Source organism: Dendrobates tinctorius, unplaced genomic scaffold, assembly GCF_039654945.1.
Source record: "Dendrobates tinctorius isolate UK_male_01 unplaced genomic scaffold, ASM3965494v1 ptg000211l, whole genome shotgun sequence".
In the NCBI taxonomy this organism is placed as follows: domain Eukaryota; kingdom Metazoa; phylum Chordata; class Amphibia; order Anura; family Dendrobatidae; genus Dendrobates; species Dendrobates tinctorius.
Genome location: NW_027361878.1, coordinates 26492126 through 26504577, shown reverse-complemented (window position 1 = coordinate 26504577; position 12452 = coordinate 26492126). Strand labels below are relative to the sequence as shown.

At 44.0% G+C, this 12452-nt stretch overlaps 1 pseudogene; it reads right to left on the bottom strand.

Moving 5' to 3' along the window:
- Positions 1 to 387: 387 nt before the first annotated feature.
- Positions 388 to 7676, bottom strand: LOC141058148 (magnesium transporter NIPA2-like; annotated as a pseudogene).
- Positions 7677 to 12452: the final 4776 nt, after the last annotated feature.

Here is a 12452-nt window from a genome sequence, read left to right as displayed (position 1 = left end):
AATTAGGTTGCCTAAAAAAGGTAGGATGTTGGAAGTAGAGGATATCATACATTGGGTGAAGAGTCCAGTCATTGAAGTTTTACCACAGCACCAAGTCAACTAGTCCAAACAAATTACACCCCAAGTCTTCGTTAGGTGTAGATAATGAATACTGATGAGCAAGTATACTCATTGCTCAGGTTTTCCCAAGCATGCTTGGGTGGCCTCCGAGTATTTTGCTCGGAGATTTAGTTTCTACCGATGTAGCTGCATGATTTGTGGCTGCTGGACAGGCTGAATACATGTGAGGAATGCCTGTTAGTGAATTTCCACATGTATTCAGGCTGTCCAGCTGCCATAAATCATGCAGCTGAGGTGACAGAAACTAAATCTCCGAGCACACCAAGATCACCTGAGCATGCTCGGGGAAAACCCGAGCAACAAGTGTACTCGCTCATCACTAATAATGAACACTTTGGAAATGTTCCCAGTGTGTTCTGTCTCCATGTGATGTACGAGGGTTATCTTGTCTTCTTTCTTGGCCAGCCATTCGGTAGAAACCGAAGCTACCCGATGTAGTTGTTGCTTTAGACTTTTAAGACTTATATCCAGGTTATTAAATGCGTGGAGCATGAAGAAACCAAGAATGATCACGAGGAACCCGCAGACTGAACCTTCGCCTTCCAATGAAGACATAGACACCCATTCTTTAATGAGGATCAGGGACGTAGTGATAAACACGGTGGTGAATAAGGCGTAGTTAGATGGGAAAGACCAAGGAGGTGTTGAACACGTCCAGGGATTTGTTGAGGTAGTTCACTTGTGTGACCACAGAGATGATCAAGATGGAGATGAGGACCCATGGAAGAGGATGTTGGACAACTGGTGGATCGGTGAGAAGACCATTCACAGCGATGCCCAGGCCCTTCACAGATGAAACTGAGAAGGTGCCCAAGAGAGAGCATATTGCCAAGTAAACAAGGATGTTTTGGTGTTCATAACGGGGCGAGAGAATGAAAATCAGGACCAGGGAGAAGATGAACAGCACTCTGATGTAGACAATGAAGCCTGTTGGTTAAAAAAAAGAAACAAAAGTGGCCATTGTGTAGACAAACCTCTACCCCAAAGAAAAATGTTGTACTTTGTGCAATCGAGTCGCATAAAATCAGAATTTTGGAGTGACATGGGAAAAAAATAATGAACTGCACCCCATACTTTTGGAATTGTCACACTGACTTCTATGCCTTATGCTAGACTCCTCACACAGTTTTGTAAAGATGACTTTTCAGCAGTCTCATTATCATTAGACAGGACACACTTCTGTATAGAGTACAGAGCAGGATTCACCATTCACGATAGTTCACAGTTCACCTCCTATAAAGTGGCCTGTGACCTGATTTGTATAGGAGCCTTCTGAACTTCCAAAGACAGGGTCTGAGTCAGTTTATTGCTGCCAATATCCATGTGCCCAACAGGAAGTAGACATCTAAGATGAGGCCTAGTGATCAGTGCAAAAATAAAAAAATTCACAAGTTTTCCTTTCCCTGGGTCTGCCATCCTCCTCCTGATTATACTTCACATCTACTATATAATCGACTAATTCTGTCTGTCTGTAACGGAAATCCCGCATCGCTGATTGTGCCCGGCTGGCAGCGACCAATAAGCGACAGGCGCAGTCCCGCTGCGAATTGGCACGGAATACGAACAACGTGCGCCACTGCTACCTTTGGGAAATCTGCGGCGCTAGCCGCTGATCTCCCGACGGTTGCCGTGGGTTATCTGCCGGCGATGCCATCTCCTGGCTGCGGAAGTATCCCAACTGGCGCTAGCGATCTCGCTCACACTCGCCCCAGCGTCCATTTCAGTCCGGAGGGTGTCACGGTCTGGTCGGCACCTCCCATCTTCTAACGACGTCCTCTTCTTTCCTTCCTGTTGTGGCTCTGGCACAGGCGCACTGCTCTGTTGAGGGCAGAGCAGAGTACTGCAGTGCGCAGGTGTTATGAACGAGTCACCGTAGGAGGCAGACCCAAAAATAGAAGCTACGTCCAGAAAACCGGAGAAGTTGGCAACTATCAGATTGCAGACCCCTGAACCTATCAACACAACTAGCAGTAGCCGTGGGGGGTTCCTACGGTGCCCTAGACCCCTCGATCACAGCCGGAGAACTAAATAGCCTAAAGACAGAAAAGTAAATCTAAACTGCCCCAGAGCAGACCCCAAAGTAAAAGGCAGCCCCCAACATATAATGACGGTGAAGCAAGATGAAAAAACACTCACACAGATAGAAAGATAGGCTGAGCAAACAATGGGGCCCAAGCTAGCTATACAGGACAGGAAAGGACGGTTGCTGTCTGCAATCTGCAAAAACCCTATGAAAAACATAAGCCAACAAGCTGATATGGAAAAAGGCCCTGAAGCAGCTAGGCTTCAAAAACTAAATCAGCACTCAGGTATTTTCTGAAGACGGAGCTAAAGGAATTTAGCTCACCCCAGCAGGGAATGGCAGAAATCCAGCAAAACAAAGAAAAAGCACAAATGCAAACGGCAGAGCAGAAAACTTAGCTTTAGCAGAGCAGGAATTCAGACTGGACTCCAAGGATCCCACAGAGAAATCACCCGCAGGGCAGAAGGGCGTGGGTGGCCTTATATCCAGTCAGTAACTCCACTCAGCCAGTCATCATCATTAGTCTCAGATGTTTGATAATCAGGCTCACTACCTTTCTTAACCAGCAGAGGGAGTTCATCGGGCCTGAGTGGTGAAGGGGAAAATGAACTCACAACACGCAGGTGCCGGGAAAGGTCAGAGAGGTCCGGCGCCTGCGCACAGCAGTATTCTGCTCTGCCCTCAACAGAGCAGTGCGCCTGTGCCGGAGCCACAACAGGAACAAAAGAAGAGGATGGCATCGTTTGAAGATGGCAGGGGCCTGACCGGACAGCAACACCCATCGGACCGGACCGGACGCCGGGGTGAGTATAATCTAACTTTTTTTCTTATCTTTCAGGTAACATCGGGGGCTTATCTACAGCATTACAGAATGCTGTAGATAAGCCCCTGATGGCGGTGCCGGCAGGACATATTCGAAAAAAAGGGTGACAGATTCCCTTTAAATCGTCATAAATAAACTACATACATATTCTAGAATACCCGATGCGTTAGAATCAGGCCACCATCTAGTCAGGTATAAGGAGAGTGGGAGGGAAGTAATTTGGAAGAGAAGTTTTCCCAAACATCTGAGAGAAGTAACCACAGATGTTCTGCCTCTACATGTAATTCCAGGCAGTCTGGATGATGTTGAGATTAGGGCTCTGTGGTTCTCATATAATCACTTCTAGGACTCGGGCTCTTTGTGACATTTCAGTATGTTTGGGGTGTTCCCGTTGAAGAATAAATTTGGAGATGATCAGATGCCTCCTGATGGAATTACATTATGGATAAGTATCTGGATGCATTACTCTGCCATGAGGACACCATTGGTCCTGACCAAATTCTCAATTCCTTTGCCGAAATGCATCCCAAACTTGTAGAAACCTCCACAATGCTTCACTGTTCCTGCAGTCACTGTGTACCGCTCTCCAGCCCTTTAGTAAACAAACTGTCTTCTGTTACAGCTAAATATTTCACATTTTGACTCCTCACTCCAGATCACCTGCTGCCAGTTTTCTGCATCCTAGTTCCTATGTTTACGTGGACAGTAGAGTCACGTGCCTCATTTCCATGTTACAGATGTTTTTTGGCCATGATGCTTCCAACTCAAGGCCATACTTCTCTCAACAGTAGATGGGCTTAGCTGGGTCCCATGCTAAACTGATGGCACTGCTGGACACCTCCCGAAGGGAAGTAATCATCATGTGTCTTTCATCTGCTGCACTAAGTTTCCTTGGCTGCTGACTGCAACTACGGTCCTCAAGATTGCCATTTCTTGGTGTAATTAATGCTAAGGAATACAGGCAGACGCTGATCCATCATATAATACCATCAGGGAGACGTCTGACTTCAAATTTATTCTAAAGCAGGACATCGACCCCAAAGGCATTAAGAACATTCTTCAAAGTAGAGAAGAACAAGGAGTCCTCGAAATCATGACAATGACCTCCACATCGACCCCATCCCAACATCATCCATCTGTCTAGGATTACATGAAGAGACAAGGATTTACAAAAGTGACATCCACAAAAGATCTGAGGTTAGTTCTCCAAGATGTTTAGAACAACCTCCCCGCCAAGTTCCTTAAAAAATGGCGTACAAGTACCTCGCGTTGTTGTCACACACTATATTGATTTGATTTTGATTTCTACAGAAAAATAGACAGTATATTTTTCAAACTTTAATAAACCATACTATATTTCTAAAAAAGGTTTCCCTGACTTCTTTGAGATGTGTGAAGGCCCAATTTGGTTTCTGCAGGATATACAGACATGCTCTTGTGCTCCATTACACAAGTTTCCTGTTGAACGCCCCCCATACCTGGGTCTTAAAGCGTTGAAGTCATCTCTTCTAATGTGGTCACTTCTTGTTCTTCTGGGGAGTGTATTACCAGAACAGTGCTTCCCAAAACACTGAGAGCACACAACAACTTCCATAAAAGGTTCCGCCTCTCACCCAACAGATAGGAGGACATCACAGTGCTACAAAAGGAAAAATAGATTAGATTTTTCCTATTACTGTATTTTTCACTTTATAAGACTCTCCGGATTATAAGACGCACCACAAATTTTGAGGCGAAAAATAAAAAAATATTTTTTAATAAAATGGTGCTGCCTCTTATAATCCTTGCATCTTATTGCTTATCGGGGTTGGTGGCTGCAGTGTAGCGGGGTCCCAGGCTCATTGCTGGAGGAGGAGGCAGGCGTGGAGTGATGCTGAAGGCCGCATTCAAGGATGAGGGGGGGCTCCGATGTGTGCCGTTGCCGCGGGGGTCTTGTGCTGCTGCTGGGTTTCTCTGGGTGTCTGAAATCTCATCTCGAGAGAGCTGGGTCCCGAGATCCCATCTGCGCAAGTGCCGGCGGCCATTTTTTACCGGCACCACTGCACACACAGGGGAACCGTGAAAATGCCGGGGCTCTGGCCTGTCGCACAATGTCGGTAGGGCCCCGGGCAGCACAGGGCACACATGCAGCACCGCTGGGCACCAGAGACACCCGCAGCACCGGCCAGCAACCGCCGGACTCCCCCTGATCACGGCCTATGGTAAGGCATGTACGCTTTGTAAGATGCACCCCCATTTTCCCCCAAAAATATGGTACTTTTTATTGCTATCATGCTTATTTATCACTCCACATTCAAATTGACGATCTGGTTTTTTTATATTTAGTCATGGATTAAATTACATTTACCTTATCAGGACACTGAGAACACCAAGTGGTGTGACAATGGTGGCTGGAGCAAAAGCATACGCAGCAAAGTTGGCAGCTTCTACACCTCCCACTGTAATAACAAATCAAGGCATATGATCATACTATTACATATTGGATACTCATCCACCTGCAGTACCACCGATACCCACCAGGTGTAAGCAGATCAAAACAGAGTGGGTATAGAACATGACTTAAAAATGGGGTGTTACAATGTCAATCAATTAAATACTATGAATACCGTTTACATGGCAGGAAAAAAAAAGTATGCAAAGAGGTCTATGGATGTATCCAGGGTGATATAGCAACACAGCTTCTAACCTGCATTGGTTTATTCTTGATGCTTTCCTCTGGCTATTTTTTTTTGCCATCCTTGAGACACCACATTGTTATGAATAGGTCACCGAGGAGGATGGCAGGAATAGGCTAGGCCACCAGGAAACCAGAAAGGTTGGTAACTTAGAGGATTGCAGACCCCTAATCCTAACAACACAACTAGCAGTAGCCGTGGGGCGTACCTACAATGCCCTAGATGCCTCGGCACAGCCGGAGAATTAACTAAGCTTAATGCAAGAAAAGTGAAATATAAACTGCCCTGGAGTAGAACCCCAAAGAAATAGCCCCCAAACATATATTGCTGGTGAGACAAGATGAGGCACAAACACAGGCAGAAAGTAGACTGAGCAAATGATGGGGCCCAAACTGTCTAGATAGGATAGGAAAGGAAAGACACTGTCTGCAATCACGCAAAAACCCTAAAAAAATCCAACACTTCTGTTGTACAAAAAACACTGAGGTCTCACAACCTCTCCTTTACTATATCAGCATTCTAGTGTGAACTGGCAGCAAAGCAAAAGAGACTAATATAACAGGGGACTGAACAAACTGACACAAGCTGTAACATATGGGGCGGATTAGCAAATGAACAACTTAACTGAAAAATGCAGGATCAGGCAGAAGACAGCAAACCTCAAAATGCACAGGAAGAACGAACCAATCACTAGCAGCAACTGAGGAAAGCCTGCTCAATTATATCCTCCCAGTCAGTAACCCCTGATTTCCAATCATCGTCATCAGGTGGCAGACTTCTGTCAACCTGGCCAGCTCCACTACCCGTAGTAGCCACCAGAGGGAGCCCCAACTCAGAAGTCAGATCAAGAGAATTCACACCACATGCTTTATTCCCTTGCGACACTAGAAATCCACGTACAACCTCCTCCCTGCTGCTATTTTTAACACAGAGAGAAGGGAGCACAGAGAGCTATCAGAACCCGGAGCGCTGGCGGATTTGTAACTTTTTTGCAGAGAATTTAGCTACCTAATAGACTTAGGCCACAAGCACACATTGAGTATTTGGTGAGTTTTTTACCCCAGTATTTGTAAGCCAAAACCAGGAGTGGGTGAAAAATGCAGAAGTGGTGCAAATACTTCTATTATGCTTTTCCTCTGACTGTTCCACTTCTGGTTTTGGCTTGCAAATACTGGGGTAAAAAACTCACCAAATACTCAGTGTGTGCACATGGCCTTAAAGACTTTATAGAAGCAAAAGGACAAATCATTTAGTGAAGGCGATTTAGAAAAGGGCGTAACTTTTGCAGTTGGGATGTAAAAAAGTGTGTTTTCCCCTTTAACCTTACTTGTAAGACGTCCAGACCACCACAACCAGTCTTTCAGGTATCCGTGTCCACCAGCACCTAGACAAAATAATCAATTTGACAGATGACACCCACCCATAGTCGTGACTGGAGTAGTGGTGACACTTGTGAGCTACCTCTCCATTTTCACAAGGGACCCCCACAGATTTCGAGAACTAGTGATCAGTCCCCCACTAACTCTATCCTGTGGATGGTCACATTTCCCTCTCGTCTATCCAACCCAAGTCCACATAGACTGGAGCTCCCCATTTTCCACACTTGCACACGTCTGTCCTTGCTCTGACAGATGAAGAAGACCTTTCTTTTTCAGGATGACACTGCTCCCTATGAGGATGCTGGAGAAGACCGCCAGTGCCACTCCAATGAGAAAGTCATGGTTGGACTGCACTGAAGAGTACCAACTTGCATTCAGGGTCAGGTTCTGATAATCGGAGACTGACAAGTCAACTTCCCCTAAAATCTGACAGGTGACCCGGCATGAAGGGCAGGTTAGGATGACCAGTGTCCCTTTAGAGAGAGAGCATTAATGAAGCAGAAGGTCACAAAACATGAATCAGGTCATCATCCCCTTCTCTGGGATATCCTTCCCAGTGATCAGATGTCAAGCTGAGTGTAGTGTTCCCTAAAAGAATGAAAAAGTCCAGAAAAATATGTACCCCATAATTGCCTCTCTATTGTGTAGATCTTCATTTCCAAAACAGATTTTATTTATGTTGGGCGAATGAAACTAGAAATATTAATATTATTTTTATATGCTGTAAACGCCACTGTTCTCCTGAATCGGGCAATGTTTTTCTTTTGTTCCTTCTCCTCTCCATTCCGGAGATACGGCTCCCTATTCCCTGTATAAAAATCTAGGGTTTTTTAGCCAACCAGGAGTGCTCCTCAAGAACACACACAGAAGAGTTGGAGGACCACTCCCACTTGTCTAACAAGACTAGATTTTTATACAGAAAAGAAATGTCCGTATCTCAGGAACAGAGAGGCGTAGGAACGAAAGTAAAACAATACCGGATTCAGGAGAACAGCAGCATTTACATCAGGATAAAAACAAATACATTTATGGCAAGTGACAGATCCTAGTAAATAAATCAGCTATTCCCGCAGCTTTGCATGTTCATAACGATTGACTATTCGTGCAGGTAAATGGAGTTTTTTAGGATCAGTGACCTTGGGATTAGCAAAGATGAAGAACAATAGATCCATAAAGCAGAGCAAATAACGACCATTTCCACTTAGACATTGTAGGGGGTATAATCCCCTATTGAGGTGCAGATTTGTAACAGGCAATGAATCCTGGTATGCAACACAAAGGAACGTGTCTGATCCCGACCCATGTATACAGTCATGGCCAAAAGTTTAGAGAATGACACAAATATTATATTTTCACATGATCTGCTGCCCTCTGGTTTTTATGTGTTTGTCAGATGTTTTTATCACATAAGGTACTGTCACACTTAGTGATGTACCAGCGATCCGGACCAGCGATATGACGCGGTCAGGATCGCTGGTACATCGCTAAGTGGTCGCTAGTGAGCTGCCACACAGGCAGATCTCACCAGCGACATCGCTGGGGACGGGGGTCGCTACTTACATGTCACACCAGGCAATCCTGCGTCCTCCCGCCCGGCTCCATGCGTCGCTCGTCTCTCCACAGGAAGCGCCGCAGGAAGCTGACGACGAGAAACAGTCCTGGACGTTCTCGCGCGATCAACGATAACCAGCGGGGGAGCGGTCGGAGGTAAGTATCAGACACAGCGATATCGCTAGCAATATCGCTATAACGTCACAAGTCAATATCGCTTAGTGTGACATGCCCTATACAGAAATATAATTGCAATCATATTATGAGTAACAAAAGGTTATATTGACAGTTAGAATGAGTTAATGCAGCAAGTCAATATTTGCAGTGTTGACCCTTCTTCTTCAGGACCTCAGCAATTCTCCCTGGCATGCTCTCAATCAACTTCTGGATCAAATCCTGACTGATAGCAATCCATTCTTGCAAAATCAATGCTTTTATTTTGTCTGAATTTGAAGGTTTTTGTTTGTCCACCCGTCTCTTGATGATTGACCACAAGTTCTCAATGGGATTAAGATCTGGGGAGTTTCCAGGCCATGGTTCCAAAATCTCTATGTTTTGTTCCCTGAGCCATTTAGTTATCACCTTTGCTTTATGGCAAGGTGCTCCATCATGTTGAAAAAGGCATTGTTGATCGCCAAACTGCTCTTGGACGGTTGGGAGAAGTTGCTCTTGGAGGACATTCTGCTACCATTCTTTATTTATGGCTGTGTTTTTAGGCAATACTGAGAGAGAGCCCATTCCCTTGGCTGAGAAGCAACCCCACACATGAATGGTTTCAGGATGCTTGACAGTTGGCATGAGACAAGACTGGTGGTAGCGCTCACCTGGTCTTCTCCGAATAAGCCGTTTTCCAGATGTCCCAAACAATCGAAAAGGGGATTCATCAGAGAAAATGACAACCCCAGTCCTCAGCAGTCCACTCCCTGTACCTCTTGCAGAATATCAGTCTGTCCATGATGTTTTTTCTGGAGAGAAGTGGCTTCTTTGCTGCCCTCCTTGAGACCAGGCCTTGCTCCAAGAGTCTCCACCTCACAGTGCGTGCAGATGCACTCACACCTGCCTGCTGCCATTCCTGAGCAAGCTCTGCACTGCTGGTAGCCCGATCCTGCAGCTGAAACACTTTTAAGAGACGGTCCTGGCGCTTGCTGGTCTTTCTTGGGCGCCCTGGAGCCTTTTTGGCAACAAGGGAACCTCTCTCCTTGAAGTTCTTGATGATGCAATAGATTGTTGACTGAGGTGCAATCTTTCTAGCTGCGATACTCTTCCCTGTTAGGCCAGTTTTGTGCAGTGCAATGATGACTGCACGTGTTTCTTTAGAGATAACCATGGTTAACAGAAACAATGATGCCAAGCACCAGCCTCCTTTTAAAGTGTCCAGTGGTGTCATTCTTACTTAATCATGACAGATTGATCTCCAGCCCTGTCCTCATCAACACCCACACCTGTGTTAATGGAGCAATCACTGAAACGATGTTAGCTGGTCCTTTTAAGGCAGGGCTGCAATGATGTTGAAATGTGTTTTGGGGATAAAGTTAATTTTCTAGGCAAATATTGACTTTGCAAGTAATAGCTGTTAAGCTGATCACGCTTTATAACATTCTGGAGTATATGCAAATTGCCATTAGAAAAATGAAGCAGTAGACTTTGTAAAAATTAATATTAGTGTCATTCTCTAAACTTTTGGCCAAGACTGTATGGTGCACACAAATGTTTGATCACATGGAGGTATTTATGTTGATTTTTCTGGTCAAAAAAAAAATTTGCTGCCTTTAATTCATTGGTCAGATTTGTTTTCTTCATTATTACCAATATTTTTTTTCTAGGCAGAAATATTACAAGGTTTGACATATTGTTGTTTACCCCCCCCCCCCCCGTGTCCTAGCCCCTTCCTCAAGCATGGAAAGAGAAAAAATTAAATCAACTGAGAATGTTTAAGTAATTTTGATATAGTTAAAAACCCAATGTCAATTTTTCTCCTGATCCTCAAGCCATAAAAGTAATAAATAAATAAAATCTATGACCCTAGGTAACAATTTTTATATAGGTGTAACAGAGGGAAAAAATTCAAAAAATTAGTTTTTAATGTATTACGGTAATTTTTTGTGTTTTGACAAAGTTGTATATTTTTTCCTGGCACACCCAAACAAAAAGTCTTAGAAAATAATTCCTAAAATACCCTATGGACCTTCAGAAGAAGAGCTTGTCTATCCCTAAGGTATTTCTGGGGGGGACCAGAAAAAAAAAGTAACTAAGAGTGCAGAAGGTGAGCAAAACAAGACCAGAATCTGTTTAGTCGCCTGCAGGTTGTATCTCAGAGGCATCAAGGCCAGCTCAGGTTACCAGAGGCCACCACTGTAGGAAAAGAGATTAAGACTTCCACCAATGGAAGCCACTAAACAAGTTCTACTTTTTATGAAGACTTTTTTTGAGGAAGATGAAAGATTTCCAATCAAAGTGGACCGAAAATGGTCATTATTAACAATGGTCATATCCCCCACCCCAAGTGTCATACATGTACAATAAGAACTGTCAGAATTGCACAAGATGGCACACCGCCCTAGATTGATAAGACATGTCCAAGACTCACACACACACACGTTTAAGAACCAAATGAAAGCAAAATTACTCCAAAATTCCCATCTCTTGCACAAAATTTTTTTTTTGCAAACAATCGCAACAGATAAAACACTACCTCCCTCAAATGAAAAAGAAAAAGTGGGATATAGATAGGTATATAAACAAAAAATTACTTGCAAAGCAATAATGTTGAAAAAGCAAAAAAAATTAAACAATAAAATCTAAAAAATATAAAATATAAAAATGAGTTAAAAATATACCAAACCCATTGATATCCCCCAAAGTGTCTTAAATGTCTAACAAATTTCACTATATACACTACCATTCAGAGGTTTGGGGTCACCCAGACAATTTTGTGCTTTCCATGAAAACTCATACTTTTATTAATCAAATGAGTTGCCAAAATGAAATTAAAATCTAGTCAAGACATTGACAAGGTTTGAAAAAAAGATTTTTATTTGAAATAATAATTTTCTCTTTCAAACTTTGCTTTTGTCAAAGAATGCTCCCTTTGCAGCAATTCCAGCATTGCAGACCTTTGGCATTCTAGCAGTTAATTTGCTGAGCAAATCTGGAGAAATTTCATCCCATGCTTCCAGAAGCCCCTCTCACAAGTTGGTTTGGCTTGATGGGCACTTTTTGCGTACCATACGGTCAAGCTACTCCAACAACAGCTCAATGGGGTTGATGTGAACACTTTTGACCTCACTTCTGAGTTTGGGCTCCCTCTGGTGGTTGCTGCGAGTAATGGAGCTGGTCGGGTTGACAGAAGTCAATTACCTAAAGAGGATGATTGGAGGTCAGGTGTTATAGACTGGGAAGATTTAAGTCAGCAAGCTTCCCTCAGTTGTTACTGGTGATTTGGTTTTCTTCCTGTGCATTTTGAAGTCTGCTTGCCCCCTGCTTGGTCCTGCATCGTTCAGATAAGTTATTTGTTTGCTGGAATCTTTTTGCATTTGATCCAGTTTTTGCCTTTCTCTGCTTTCTGCTTTGCTGTGTGGGTTCAGCATTGTTCCCTGCTGGGACCAGTGCTGGACTCCGTTCCATATGCCATAGCTTATGTCAGTCTGTTCAGTATTACTAGTCCCCTGTTATATCAGTATCTTTTGCTTTGCTTCCTGTTCACACCAGAATGCTGATCTACTAGGGGAGAGGTCGTGTGGCCTCAGTACTTTTCCATATCAGACGTGTTGGATTTTTCTTAGGGTTTCTTGCGTGATTACAGACAGTATCTTTCCTGTCCTGTTCTATCTACACAGTTTGGGCCCCATCATTTGCTTACTCTATTTTCTGCCTGTGTTTGT